Source organism: Cydia strobilella, chromosome 2, assembly GCF_947568885.1.
Source record: "Cydia strobilella chromosome 2, ilCydStro3.1, whole genome shotgun sequence".
Taxonomy (NCBI): Eukaryota; Metazoa; Arthropoda; class Insecta; order Lepidoptera; family Tortricidae; genus Cydia; species Cydia strobilella.
In genome coordinates, this window is record NC_086042.1 from 14,212,500 (window position 1) to 14,226,059 (window position 13,560).

Consider the following 13,560-nt stretch of genomic DNA (forward strand, 5'->3'; position numbering starts at 1 on the left):
GTGTACTTAGAAGTATAATAAAACCAAAAATTATCAGTTTTAAGAGGTTTTTTAAAGAAATCTTAGAGAAATTTAGTGGACGAGAACTGACACATTAATTTTATGAAGTATTTAGTTGTCGACTACGGGGGGACGGAAACCCAAATAGGTAGGCGAATATTTAGTATGGTGATTTTATTTAAATATATCTACTAAATACATTTGTTTTTCCTCTCAATATGATCTGTATCGCCTATTAAAGCAGGCATTTAGTTTACGTCCACTTCTTTGTCAACGGTGTGTGAATAAAATGGTATTTTGTACAATTGATTCTAGACCGATTTTTGCTAAGGATTGTTGAATTTGGTATGAAAACAGCTCGAGTCCCAAGGAAGGACATAGGTTAGGTTTATCACGAAAATAATCATTATACGCGGTCGAAGTCGTGGGCAGAAGCTATAAAACCAACTAAAAACGATTTATATATAACATAAGAACTAAAAATGAAATATATAATTGATTTTTAACTCAATAATGCAGTGGTCGGAAACTAGCTCATACGTGGACGAAAACTAACTCATAGGTGGACGGAAACTAAAATAACACTACTTTTGCAAATTATATTTTTTATAAAATAAACCGTAACTATTATTTAAGGTCAATTAATATTAACCTAAAATAGACAATATGAGCAATACAAACAAATGTAAGACATTTAAGTAAGACTACTTAAATATTATTTTTTTGCATTTCAAAGTTGCATCTCCTATAATTGGACGGTATCTGACGCAATTACCCTATTTAGCTTTCTGTATTTAGGGTTCCGTATTGTTTATTTATTTATTGTTGGGGTGTTGTGGGCCTGTGAGTGTCACGTCGACCAAGCAGTGATCTATTGTGACGGCCCTTTAAAGTTCGTTACTAATGCCCGTTGAGTCCAGAAAATTCCAGATTCTTTGGGCCGTAATGTTCTGTACCTCATAGGGTTGCAGTATGTGCCGCCCTAAGTGGATACTTCTTTTTGACATTAGTGGTCCACAGGAACAGAGAATGTGCATTGCAGTCTCCTCTGACTCCTGGCAGAACCTGCATGTCGCATCCTGTTTCTTCCCAATTCGGAACATGTGTTTGTTCAACTTACAGTGTCCAGTCAATATTCTAGTCACTGCGCAGGTTTTATATCTTTTGAGCCTTAGAAGCTCCTTAGCAGTTTTGCCGTTGTACTCTTTGATTAGAGCTTTCGAGTGTTCTTGTCCTTTGACGAACTTCCACCAATCGATTGCTCTCGTTTTTTCTATGTTGCTGAGCAGAGTATGCATCTCGTTTTGTGATTCCACAGAACGGTTCTGGGCCGACCAGGGGTGTGTCTGCGCCCTTTCTAGCAAGTTCGTCCGCTTCTTCGTTTCCGTTAATGTCGGAGTGCCCTGGTACCCATCTAAGTATGACTTTGTTGGAATTAGCCAGTGCATTTAGGTTTGTTTTACAGTTCTGGACTAGTTTTGAGTTTGACTCGAGGGATTCTAGTGCCAGCAGAGCAGCCTGGCTGTCTGAGTTGATGTAGATATGATGGTGTCTTAGGTTTCTATCCAGGTTAATCTCCGCACATTTGTTGATGGCGAAGACTTCTGCCTGGAAGATTGATGCCTGTGTGCCCATGCTGACGCTAGCTCTGAGCTTAGGTCTCTCACCATAGATCCCACATCCTACATCATTGCCTTTCTTGGAACCATCCGTGTACCAAATATGGCTTCCCTCTTCGACGTACATTTGGTCGTTGGTCCATTTGTCTCTAGGAGGGATTTCTACTGTGTACAGTTTGGTAAAATGACATTCGGTGTGCGTGTCATCAGTGGGCATGCTAAGGGTTCTATTTGCAAAAACCCAGGCCTTTAGTTTGGTTAATGCTTGAGAGCGCCATTTTGGCCTGTTTAGCGTGCATATTCTGTAGACGCACTGCTTGGCCTCCTTTTGCACGTGCAGGTGGAGTGGTATAATGTCCAGCAGTGCGTCTAGGGCCGCTCCCGGTGTCGAGGAGAAGGCGCCTGTTGCGGTTAAACAAGCCGTGCGTTGCAGGCTGTTTAGAGTATCTATCGCCGTCTTTTGGCTGGTTTTGTTACACCAGACTGCGGAGGCATAGGTGATAATGGGCCTCACTACCGCTGTGTACAACCACATAGCAATTTGGGGTCTTATGCCCCATCTTGCTCCTGCCATTCGACAGCATGACCACATGGCCATTTTTGCTTTTTGTATAATATTTCTCAAGTGAGGGTTCCGTATCTCAAAAGGACAAAAACGGAACCCTTATAGTATCACTCGTGGGTCTGTCTGTGTGTGTGTCTGTCTATTCGTCTGCAAAGCCCATTTTCTCCAAAACTACTGGAAAAAATACACAAAATAGTTCTTTACCTATAGATGACAGGAAAACCTATTAGAAATGTGCAGTCAAGCGTGAGTAAGCTTAATTGCTTACATTAAATCATTTTACGGTTTAGACTCACTTGTTTTAGTCACTCGCGCGACATGTTTCGGAGAGCCTAGGTCTCCTTTCTCAAGCACTAATAGTGCAAGCAGCGTTCACGACGACCGTGTATTGCGTGCGTGGGTACGTCTACGAGTCTAAACCGTAAAATGATTTAATGTTAGTATGTCTCACAACAGTTTAAATTCGCTTAATTGCTTAGTTTTTGATCCGACCCATAGGGGTTTTTTAAAGACATTACACGGAACCCTTGAAACGCAAGTCCGACTCGCACGTGGCCGGTTTTTAGTCATATACATAATATATATTTCACAGGTGACGCCACTTTCATATCTCCCCAGCAGCAGTAGTGGCGCTGTAGTTTAAAAAATTGGTTTATTGCATACATGAGTCGTGACACAGAATCTCTTATACATTTTAGATAGAGTAGAGCCAGGATATTTGCCTTTAGCCACGTATAGAGCGGGTATGTACGTTGCTTCGAAGCAATAACGTTGAAATTTTAAAGCAAGACCTAATAGAATTTTCACTTCGATATGTTCTACACTTCTACAGTATAGGTACTAGGAACAGCTGGATGGAGTGAACAGTCAACACTATTTTAGTGAGTCAATGAGTCAGCTCGACATTGTTTGATATTGGCTGACCTATTTTTGCGGTTGCACGTTAAAAATATTTGATTTTACAGCGTCTGAGCCCGCACTAACTGACGTTCCACTGAAAACATGTGCGTAAAATTGCAACTATGAAAAGATGAATGGGGATAACCGTGTAAACTACATTTTCCCAAAAAAAAACGAACTCATTAAAATCCATATTTCCATACTATACTTATACTTACTTATACATACTATAAAAGAAAGTGTGTCTGTCTGTTGGTTAGCTCTTCCCGCTTAAACCACTTAACCGATTTAGCTGAAAAGTTGGTACTTATAGATATCGTTTGAGTCCCGTGGAAGGACATAGGATACTTTTTATTTCAGAAATCATCCCTTAAGGGGGTGAATTTTGTATGGGGAATTAACAACAACTGCATAATAAACTTTGTCGATAGGAACTGTCCCGCCCGCTCCGGCGCTGGTGCACGATTTAGTTGAAATTTGGTATAGAGGTAGCACTGGACTGGTGTGGACCAGACTGGACTAAACCGCTGAACCGATGATGATGATATTCGAACTTCTCCATTTTCTCCAACTTCTACATATTCTCCAACTTCTCGAACTTCTTCAACTTCTCCGATTTTTCCATCTTATCCGATTTCTCCAACTTCTTCAAGCTATGGTTAATATACATCAAGTTATGCAAAATAATTATTTTTCATAATGTCAATATCCAGAGAGGAAAATGGGGACTACGTTTATATGGAGAAGCGGCCGTCCCCTTTCCTCTTAACTTTGAGGACAGCAAACGCGTCTCGTTGGATGAAGCACAAACTGTACAGACTTTATAGTATGTCTAACAAAAAGTATTCTTGCTTAGTAAATCCTCTCACTGAGCGTATTGCCAGTAAAGTATTGTGCATGTAAGTATGAAGTTAAGAGGTTTTAACTTGCGGTATCTTTCACCGGTAGTACTAGTTGAACCTTCTTAGTAAGTAAGTACGTACATACATATATACACACTAGACCCGTACATATTTCGCTCACTATTATTTTTTAAATTTATATCAAATAAACTAATTTTGAAATGTACCTACTGTTGCTCTAAGAAGAGCTGCCAACGCCACGACAATACAGTTAAAATTCTGTTCATTATAAAATCAGTAATTTATCCAAAATATGCAAACGCTCTTGTAGGCTTAGTTCATTTCCGAGAGGAAAGCGGGCCTCATGAAGCTAAATAATTAATTTGTTTGCACATACAAGTAGTACTCGTACGTGTACTTGTGCGGCTCGCAGCGGGGCTGTTTAAAGTTTAAAGCGGAGCGCGCGATCCGCGGCCTAAAGGCGTTCTCAGTGGTTGTGGCCCGCGTTCATGGCAGGTCTAAGAGGTGTGCTTTAACACCGACCGACGCGACTACCAATCTCATAAAAAAATGACTAGCGTGAAAATATACTTGCGGACAAAAAATAAGTCTATTTCGCAGCTTCATTCTCGTAGCTGGTGCCACTGCACTGAATTGATGCGGCACGGCCAAATGTATGAAGAGTTAAATTAGATTCTAAATCGAACGCCGGAGGACACTCGCGTGCATGCATTCGCACATGCGCGTTGCCGACCCTAACACTCCGCACCCTCGTTACCGGCAGGAACACAACACTGAGTATTAGGGTCTAGTGTTATTTGGCTGCGGTTTTCTGTAAGGTGGAGTTACTTCCCCAGTTGGGCTCTATGCTCAAGATCTGGAATGACATTCGCTGTGCTGTGCCCCACCACACAAAGCGAGATGAAATTCACAGTGCCCATAAGTACCTCTCTTTTGGACGTAGTTTAAGGACATACCCGGGTCCAGGTACGTTCAGCTTATTCAGGTAAGTACGCAACGGAATCTAAAGTTAAAGTTTCGGGTTGCTGAAGCCCACCCAGCCTGTATAACTTGTTCTCAAAAAACAACACCAACAACAATTACATTACCTACAGTATTTACATTGTAATAGTCGGGTGAACAATCTTTTCAAATATGTAATGGAAGTTATATTAGGCTCGTTTGAATTTATACCTCGTTTATTCTACCTAATGGGTTTGTTTTATAATGTTAACAATTTCATATTGCGAACGAGATAGGGTTGAACATTATTTTTCACCTCAGCAGCTCGAACAAGCCTACTTTCGTCACTTCGTACGGTACGGTACGGTCCGGTCCGGTCCGGTCTCGTCTCGTCTCGTCTCGTCTCGTCTCGTCTCGTCTCGTATCGTATCGTACATATTATTATTATAATACTGTTTTTTTCTGTTTATTCTGTGTAATTCGAAATACATTTTAACCTTTAATATGTTCTCACTACTGAGGTGAAAAATGTGTGCAACACGAGAGCAAAGTTATTTTACATCTCGTGTTTTTGTCCCTCGCTACGCTCAAGATTCTACCTTAGAATCACTCGCTTCGCGCGTGATTCAATTATAGAATCTTTCGCTTTCTCGGGACTCAAAATAAACACTCGCAAGAAAAACCAACTTTCCTCTCTTGTTGCACAAATAACTATTGATACATTTTTAGGGTTCCGTACCCAAGGCGTAAAAACGGGACCCTATTACTAAGACTCCTCTGTCCGTCTGTCGGTCACCAGGCTGTATCTCATCAACCGTGTTAACTAGAAAGTTGAAATTTTCACAGATGCCGCTATAACAACAAATACTAAAAAGTACGGAACCCTCGGTGCGCGAGTCCGACTCGCACTTGGCAGGTTTTTTTATGACATATATGTGTGTGTGTTAAATATGTGTTTTGTATGTATGCCTCATGGCATTAAGTTCGCCTTTTGTACATTTAGTTTTTTGTTTGTGCAATAAAGTTTAAATAAATAAATAAAGCGCAAATTTTGGGAAAATGGCAACCATAACATATGGTGCGGGTAGTCGACGAACAGGGTGCGTGCCAACGTGCAATCGTAAACGCTCCGTAGTGAACGAAACGCAACTGTCACTATCGCACTAGTATGAAAGAGTGAATAATAAGAGTGTTAGAGAGAGATGACTACGATACGCTACGAAGCCTTAAAGATTGACACATTGGCTACGCGCCCAGCTAGGTCTTTTAAAAAGAATATGAGGACCTCAAAGAAATGGATGTTTTCAGAAATAATGGCTCTAAAGGCCTTAAACATGTGTGAGGGACACTTTGCTTTTAAACTGGGTTCAAAAATACATTGTAATGAAAAAAAAAACGTGAAAGTAAAGCTTAATAAAAACTTTCAATGAAAACTATTTGGAACATGATTTTTAAGCCTGTTTTAAATACCTACAGGGAGCGTGCATGAACTGTAGGCGGCAGCACAGGAGCCCTGTTTTTTTATTGGCGCGAAATGTAAATGTCAACTTTAAGCTTCCAATGTAGCCCACAAGATGGCAGAACCAACAATGCACAAGAAAACGTAGGTACGTGAACTGTAGAGGGCAGCAGGGCAGCACTTGCTTTGGCGTGAAGTGTCAATATCACAGTCAAGCGCGGCCCCTATTCGCAATAGTTATTTGTGCAACAAGAGAGGAAAGTTGGTTTTTTTGCGAGTGTTTAAAACACGAGATGCAAAATAACTTTTATCTCGTGTTGCACACATAATTTTTCACCTCAGTAGTGAGAACATATTAAAGGTACATACATATACATACAGCATATAGGTATACATTTCGAATTACACAGAATAAACAGAAAAAAAGTATTATAATATGTACTGTTTCATACGATACGATACGACACGATACGATACGATACCATACAATAAAAAAAATGTAATAAAAGTATGAAGTTCATGGCCTTCACTCAATTAAAAAGCTACATTGTTTCACTCCCTGGAGTGAGGAAAGTGCGACTTTCCTCACTCCAGGGAGTGACGAAAGTAGGCTTGTTCCAGCTGCTGAGGTGAAAAAGTCATTCCTTCTCAGCGAAAGGACGTACTAACCTATGTGCTGCTAGTTGCAAAAAGTTCCTTTTTAACTTGGACGGACGGCCCAGTATGATGGCCATTCTCTTGGCCGGTGTTATTCTTTAAAAATCAAAATCTATTTCGAAACTAGGTTATAGGTTATAGGTGTTCGCGGGCTAGGTTTCCGCAACTCGACGTCTTACGATGCGCCTATTTTGCGTGATGGGTTGCCGGCACTACTCCTGCCAACCCAACTCCTCCAAGAAGCCTAGCAGACCCTTGATGTTGCCGACGACTTCTGGGAGAGACCCCGGCGAACCGAGGTATTGTGCCCGGTATTCTGCCACCCCTGGACATTCGAGGATGACGTGGGCGGCTGTCTCTTCTGCCTCCATGCATGCCCTGCAAAGGGGGCTATCTGTAACACGCATGGTTAGTAAGTGTTTGTTTAGTGAGGCGTGGCCAGTTATGGCTCCAGTTAGTAGCCGGAGTTGTGGCCTCTTCAGCAGTCGCAGCCTCCGTGACAGACCTGGGTTGATCGTCGGGAGGGCTTCCTTCGCCTGTCTGCAGGTACCTAGGTTAGTCCAATACTGTTGGTGTTTTACCTTGGTGTTGTGTCGCAGCATGTTCCGGAGCCAGGCATATGGCAGAGGTAGGATTGGCTCCGGTCCTGCCACCTTCAGTTCCGAGCCTCCTCTTGCTAATATGTCGGCTGCATCGTTACCTCGCGAGTTGCTGTGTCCTTTAATCCACTGCAGAGTTACGCTATTGGTGGTACATACCTCTGATAGAGCTTTGTGGCATTCGTAGATTAGCCCTGAGGTCAAAGTATAACTTTGCAGGGCTTGTAATACCGACCGACTATCGGAGAGTATGCGGATGGGGTAGTCCAGTACTTTCCTTGAGACGATTGCGTGTGCTGCCATTATGATGCCCATACATTCTGCCTGGAAGACTGTGTTATGTGCACCAAGTGGTGTCGAGATGTGTATGTTTAGGTCCTCTGAGAATGCCCCAGCGCCAGTGCCTGACCTTGTCTTTGATCCATCCGTGAAGATTCTCAGCTCCCTTGGGTTGAGTCCTTCATGGGGTTCTTCGTGTAATTGTATTTTGTACTTTTTGTCGAAGACGAATTGCCTGGGTATCCTGTCAGTCACCGCCTCAATTAGCGGTTCCTTACCTATGGCCTCGTAGAGGATCTCGGTGTGTGGCACCCTAGGCGGTCTCCAGAGATTAGATTTTTTGAGACGTACCGCCGCAGCTAGCGCTTCCTGTTGTATAAAGAGGTGCAGCGGCGGCAGGCCCAGTAGGGCTTCCAGGGCCGCAGTTGGTGTTGTTCTCATGCAGCCCGTGGCCGCCATACAGGCCAGCCTCTGGAGTCGTTGTAGTCTAGCTTCCACTGTGGATAGTTTGGTGCGTGGCCACCATACTATCGCGCCGTAGCTTATTATTGGTCGTATGATTGCCTGGTAGGGCCATAGAATTATCCTGGGAGTTAGTCCCCAGGTTTTACCAACCATTCTACGACATTGCCAGAATGCGATTGCTTTGTCAATTTTGCTGTTTAAGTGATTTCTCCAATTTAGTTTGCTGTCGAGTATTACCCCTAAATACCTTACCTCTGCAGATAGTTGGAGTTCTGTATTGAACAGTTTGGGAAGGCGGTAGTTTCCCAAATTGCGTTTGTTGGTGAACATAACCAGCTCCGTCTTGCGTGGGTTGACTGTGAGTTCGTTGTTAATGCACCAGCGCTCCACGATGGCTAGTGCAGAGCGGGTAACCTCGCACACCGTACCTGAATGATTGCCGCTCGTTAGTATCACTATGTCGTCGGCATAGCCGATCGTGTAGTAGTGATTGTTGTTTAGTGTAGTGATCAGGTCGTTCACCACTAGGTTCCATAGAAGTGGTGATAGGACTCCGCCTTGGGGGCATCCCTTTGCCACTAGTGCCTGTTGTGTCTCACCTGTCCCGAGTTTGATGACTCTCTGGCTCAACATGTTGTTTATCCATTTGGTCATAACTGCATTCGCACCGTGCCTTACCAGTGCTGCTGTTATGCTGCTGAACCTGGTCCTGTCGAAAGCTCCCTCTATATCAATAAAGGTTCCTAAGCACATGGACCTGCTTTTGATCGCCACCTCGATTTTGCTTACCACTGCATGAAGTGCCGACTCTGTAGATTTGCCAGGGCTGTAGGCATGTTGGTTGGGATGTAGGGGCACATTACTTAGCACCCTCTCCCTCAGATACCTGTCGCACAACCTCTCCAAGGTTTTCAGCATGAAGGAGGTCAGGCTGATGGGCCTAAACGATTTAGGATCCGAGTAGTCGCCTTTACCTGGTTTCGGTATGAAGATCACTTTGACCTCTCTCCATCTTTTCGGCACATATCTGTGAGCCAGGCAGGCGCGCAGAACGATGGTCAGCTTCAGGGTGAGATGCTTCCCGCCCCATTTGAGTAGCGCAGGGAAGATCCCGTCCGTTCCTGAAGACTTGAAGGAGTCAAAGCTGTTTATGGCCCACTGCGTGCACTGCAGGCTGATTACCTCGTGTGTCTGTAGCCACTCGTCCTCTGTCGGAGTAGTCTCCTCTTCCCCCAGACTCACTGGGTGCGATATAGCGCAGTCCGGGAAGTGTGTTTGCACCAGGAGCCGCTCTGCTTCCTCCGGTGAGTTGGTGAGAGAGTTGTCTGGCTTACGCAGGGATCCTAAGGTAATAGTCGAGTTGGTGGAGAGGACCTTCCTTACCCTGTTAGCTTGCATGGTGGTCTCAATGTCAGTACAGAACTTGCGCCATGAGTTTGTGCTTCTGTACCTGAGACGTTTTTTGTACGCGGCCTTGGTGGACTTGTAGTTATCCCAGTCCTCGTCGGCGCCAGTGTTCATAGCTCTGTTGAGTTGCCTCCTCATCTTGCGCCTGAGTCTCTCCAGCTCAGGTCCCCACCAGTTGTTCTTCCTTCCGCTTCCTGTCGGTGGGGTGGATAATGGGCATGCCTGTTGGTAGCAATCCAGGATAGTGTTCGTGAGGATGTCTACCTGTTCTTCAATTCTCGCTGTGCCTTCCAATTTGAGGGGACCCCCCTGCTGTTCCAATGCTGCGCTTAAACGCAGGGTGTAGAGGTCGCGATTCGTCCTACGTGGGTCCCGCCTTGGTACTGCTGTGAGTGTTTTTACCTGAATGTCAAATCGAATCCACCTGTGGTCTGAGCACGACACCTCCTCCGATACATGCCAGTCCGAGACGAGTTTCGATGCTTCTTCGGTCGCTAGGGTCAGATCAATGATTGTTCTGCTCCGTCTGTTTATGAATGTCGGTTGTGAACCTGTGTTAAGGAGGTTAAGGTTTGTGGTGAATAGGTATTCGACGAGCTTCTTACCTCTCTCGTTACCTGTCTCCATGCCCCATAGGGGGTGGTGTGCGTTTGAGTCGGTAGCCACGATGAGTTCGAGCCCCGCCTCTTCGCAGTAGTTGACCAGCCTTGTCATCGAAACTATCAACTTAGCGCTATTATCAGAAATCATTGTCAATCACAAACTAGAATACAAGTAGACTTATATTGACCGGGATATCTTAGAATACAAGTAATTTATCTATAAATATAAGATCGGTTTTATCAGCGTATCACATTTTATTTGTCTGCGGACTGCTAAGCTGAATCTATAAATATAAGATCGGTTTTATCAGCGTATCACATTTTATTTGTCTGCGGACTGCTAAGCTGAATATGTGGCTACATTATCGATGCCTCTCTAAATAATAAACGAAGCGGTCCAGAGAAAAACGATAAATCACACTCATCGGTCATAATAACTACGGAGTGGACTGCTGAGTTGGTTAGTAGTTTGGAACGGAATTAACGTGGTCCCTGGGGTTTTTAGATACTCTTGTGTTTGTGTGTGTGGTCCTAGAGTTGGCACGGACGCGTCTTGGGAATGTGAATTTAAGCTCAATGCTCAATACAATTTATTGCAGTATGAATTGCGCTGATGACCGAGAGGTAAGAGCGTGCGACTTTCAATCCGGAGGTCGCGGGTTCAAACCGTTCCGAAAAACTCATTGGTAATGAGTTTTTCGGAAGTTACGTACGACATATCATTTGATATTTACCAGTCGCTAATAAGGCCTAGTTCTGGTTTGAAAGGTCAGACGGCAGTCGCTTTCGTAAAAACCAGTGCCTACGTCAATCCTTGGTATTAGTTGTCAAGCGGACCCCAGGCTCCAATGAGCCGTGGCAAAAATGCCGGGATAACGCGAGGAAGATTATTAAAAGACGCTACCTTTTTAACCGACTTCAAGATTTCAAAGGAGGAGGTTCTCAATTCGGTTGTTTTTTTTTATGTTTGTTACTCCATAACTCCGTCATTTCTGGACCGATTTTGAAAATCCTTTTTTTGATTGTAAGTATATACATACAGATTGGTCCCGTTTTTGTCAATCAATCGTTCTGATGATGAGATCCATGAGGAATCGAGGGAACTCCTCAAATGTTAAAGGCATACATATAGTGATTTTAGTATTTTCATCAACAAATCCAGCACTTCCATTTTAAAAAGTGACATTTGATGAAGTGGAACTGCTGATGATGATCAGAACGGAACTCTTCAATGACGCATAGTTCACGTTTGGCGATTTGTCCTCTTCGCTATGTTTGTTAAGCAAGTTAGGTTTTGAAGAAACATTTTTGTCAAGCTCGAGTTCTGATGATGGGATCCATGAGGAATCGAGGGAACTCCTCAAATGTGAAAGGCATACATATAGTGATTTTTGTATTTTTATAAACAAATCCAGCACTTCCATTTTAAAAAGTGACATTTGATGAAGTGGAACTGCTGATGATGATCAAAATGGAACTCTTTAATGACGCATAGTTTAAGTTTGGCGATTTGTCCTCTTCTTTATGTTTGTTAAGCAACTTAAGTTTTTAAGACATATTTTTGTCAAGCTCGAGTTCTGATGATGAGACCCACGAGGAACCGAGGGAACTCCCCAAATGTGAAAGGCATACTTATAGTGATTTTTGTTTTTTTATCAACAAATCCAGCATTTACATTAAAATAAGTGACATTTGATGAAATGGAAACTGCTGATAATGATCGGAATGGAACTTTTCAATGACACATAGTTCACGTTTGGTGATTTGTTCTCTTCCTTATGGACCCAGACCTAAACTTGGACCCGGACTCGGACCCGGACCCGGGTCTGAACATGGACCCCAACACAGGCCCGGACCCGGACAGAACTCTGACCCAAACTTGGACCCGGACAGCCGGACACGGACCCAGACTCTGATCCGGACCCGGAAATGCTACTAGAAAAGTGGGTTAGGTGGGTGGTTGGGTTTTGAACTGCGATTCTCACAGAACAGAACTGCTATCAGAAAAGTAGGTTAGGTTAGGATAGAACTGCGACCCTTACAGAAACAAAATGCTACTAGAAAATTGGGTGGTTTTACCTCCTTTTCTACATTATTAGGCAAAAGATGCTGTCTTTTTCATTTCATTGTCTGGAATCTAAGAGTGCACCATCAAAGTCGAAGTCGGAATTGAAGTCGGTTTTTTTTTCTTAAAAATTATTATTTAGTTCTGTAGATAGAACTCCGTAACAGTAGGTACCTAACCTTGTCGTTACCTGTCAATTTAGATGTATACCTATTTCTAACGATTGAGTACCTACCAGTGATGAGGCGTCTTTACATAGATACCTACTCCAATACGGTTTTTTTTTAGCAAGAAAAGAAAAATTAGTATAGTCGGACGGTTTTAAAATTTCGGAATCCACTTAAAGGATTACCTACCGATAAATGGCATTGTTGTCTTTTGTTAAGCCCAACCACTAATTGGCTGTGCAAAATGGAATGCAATAACAACAAAAGATTCCATACAGATAACAACCTTATCGCTTGAAGAACAGAGTTAAAATTGCAATAGCAGGTACTCGATATTATATAGCATCCTGTACCTGACTTTAACAAAATTCCACACCTGGTGGTATTTTCATGTTTCCAAAAGGTTCTATATATATATGTATTACTTCCATAAATTCTGAGAAAACGGTACAGTGACACCACTTGCTTTAAACCGTGACTAAGTACTTAAGACTTACAAACTTAGGTACATACAATCGAACAACATTACCACCGCTTCTCAGTCGGATATATTTAGCATCGAGTCGTAGGGTGGTATTCCACTTGCATTGCACACATTTACCCAAAATATTGGACAGATGGAATACCAACCTTATAAATGTGGACTTTTAAAACTCGACTTTTACCAACACTAGTGGGTTCCTGAAAGTACGTGCCCGCAATGCAGGATAGGCACGTGTAGGCAAACTTCTAAAGTTGCTGCCAAATAGAACGCATTGCGCCTACAGACCCTAGCATTTTTTTAAACGGGAGCCATTTTTTAAAACATGACTGGAAAACAAGCGTACGGGCTTGACGTTAAGCAGCCATCGCAGCCTATGGGCGCTTGTTGGCTCCGTTTACACCTACAGTCCGCATTTTAGCACAAAATACAGTCCCATTCGGAAGAAAGCATGAAAATTGGTTTGCAGGGCATCCGATATTGAAAGATT

At 43.1% G+C, this 13,560-nt stretch overlaps 1 protein-coding gene across 1 annotated transcript in view; it reads left to right on the forward strand.

Moving 5' to 3' along the window:
- LOC134752369 (CUB domain-containing protein 2) overlaps positions 1–13,560 on the forward strand; it is a 369,359-nt gene that overhangs the window by 340,940 nt on the left and 14,859 nt on the right. The window lies entirely within an intron of this gene.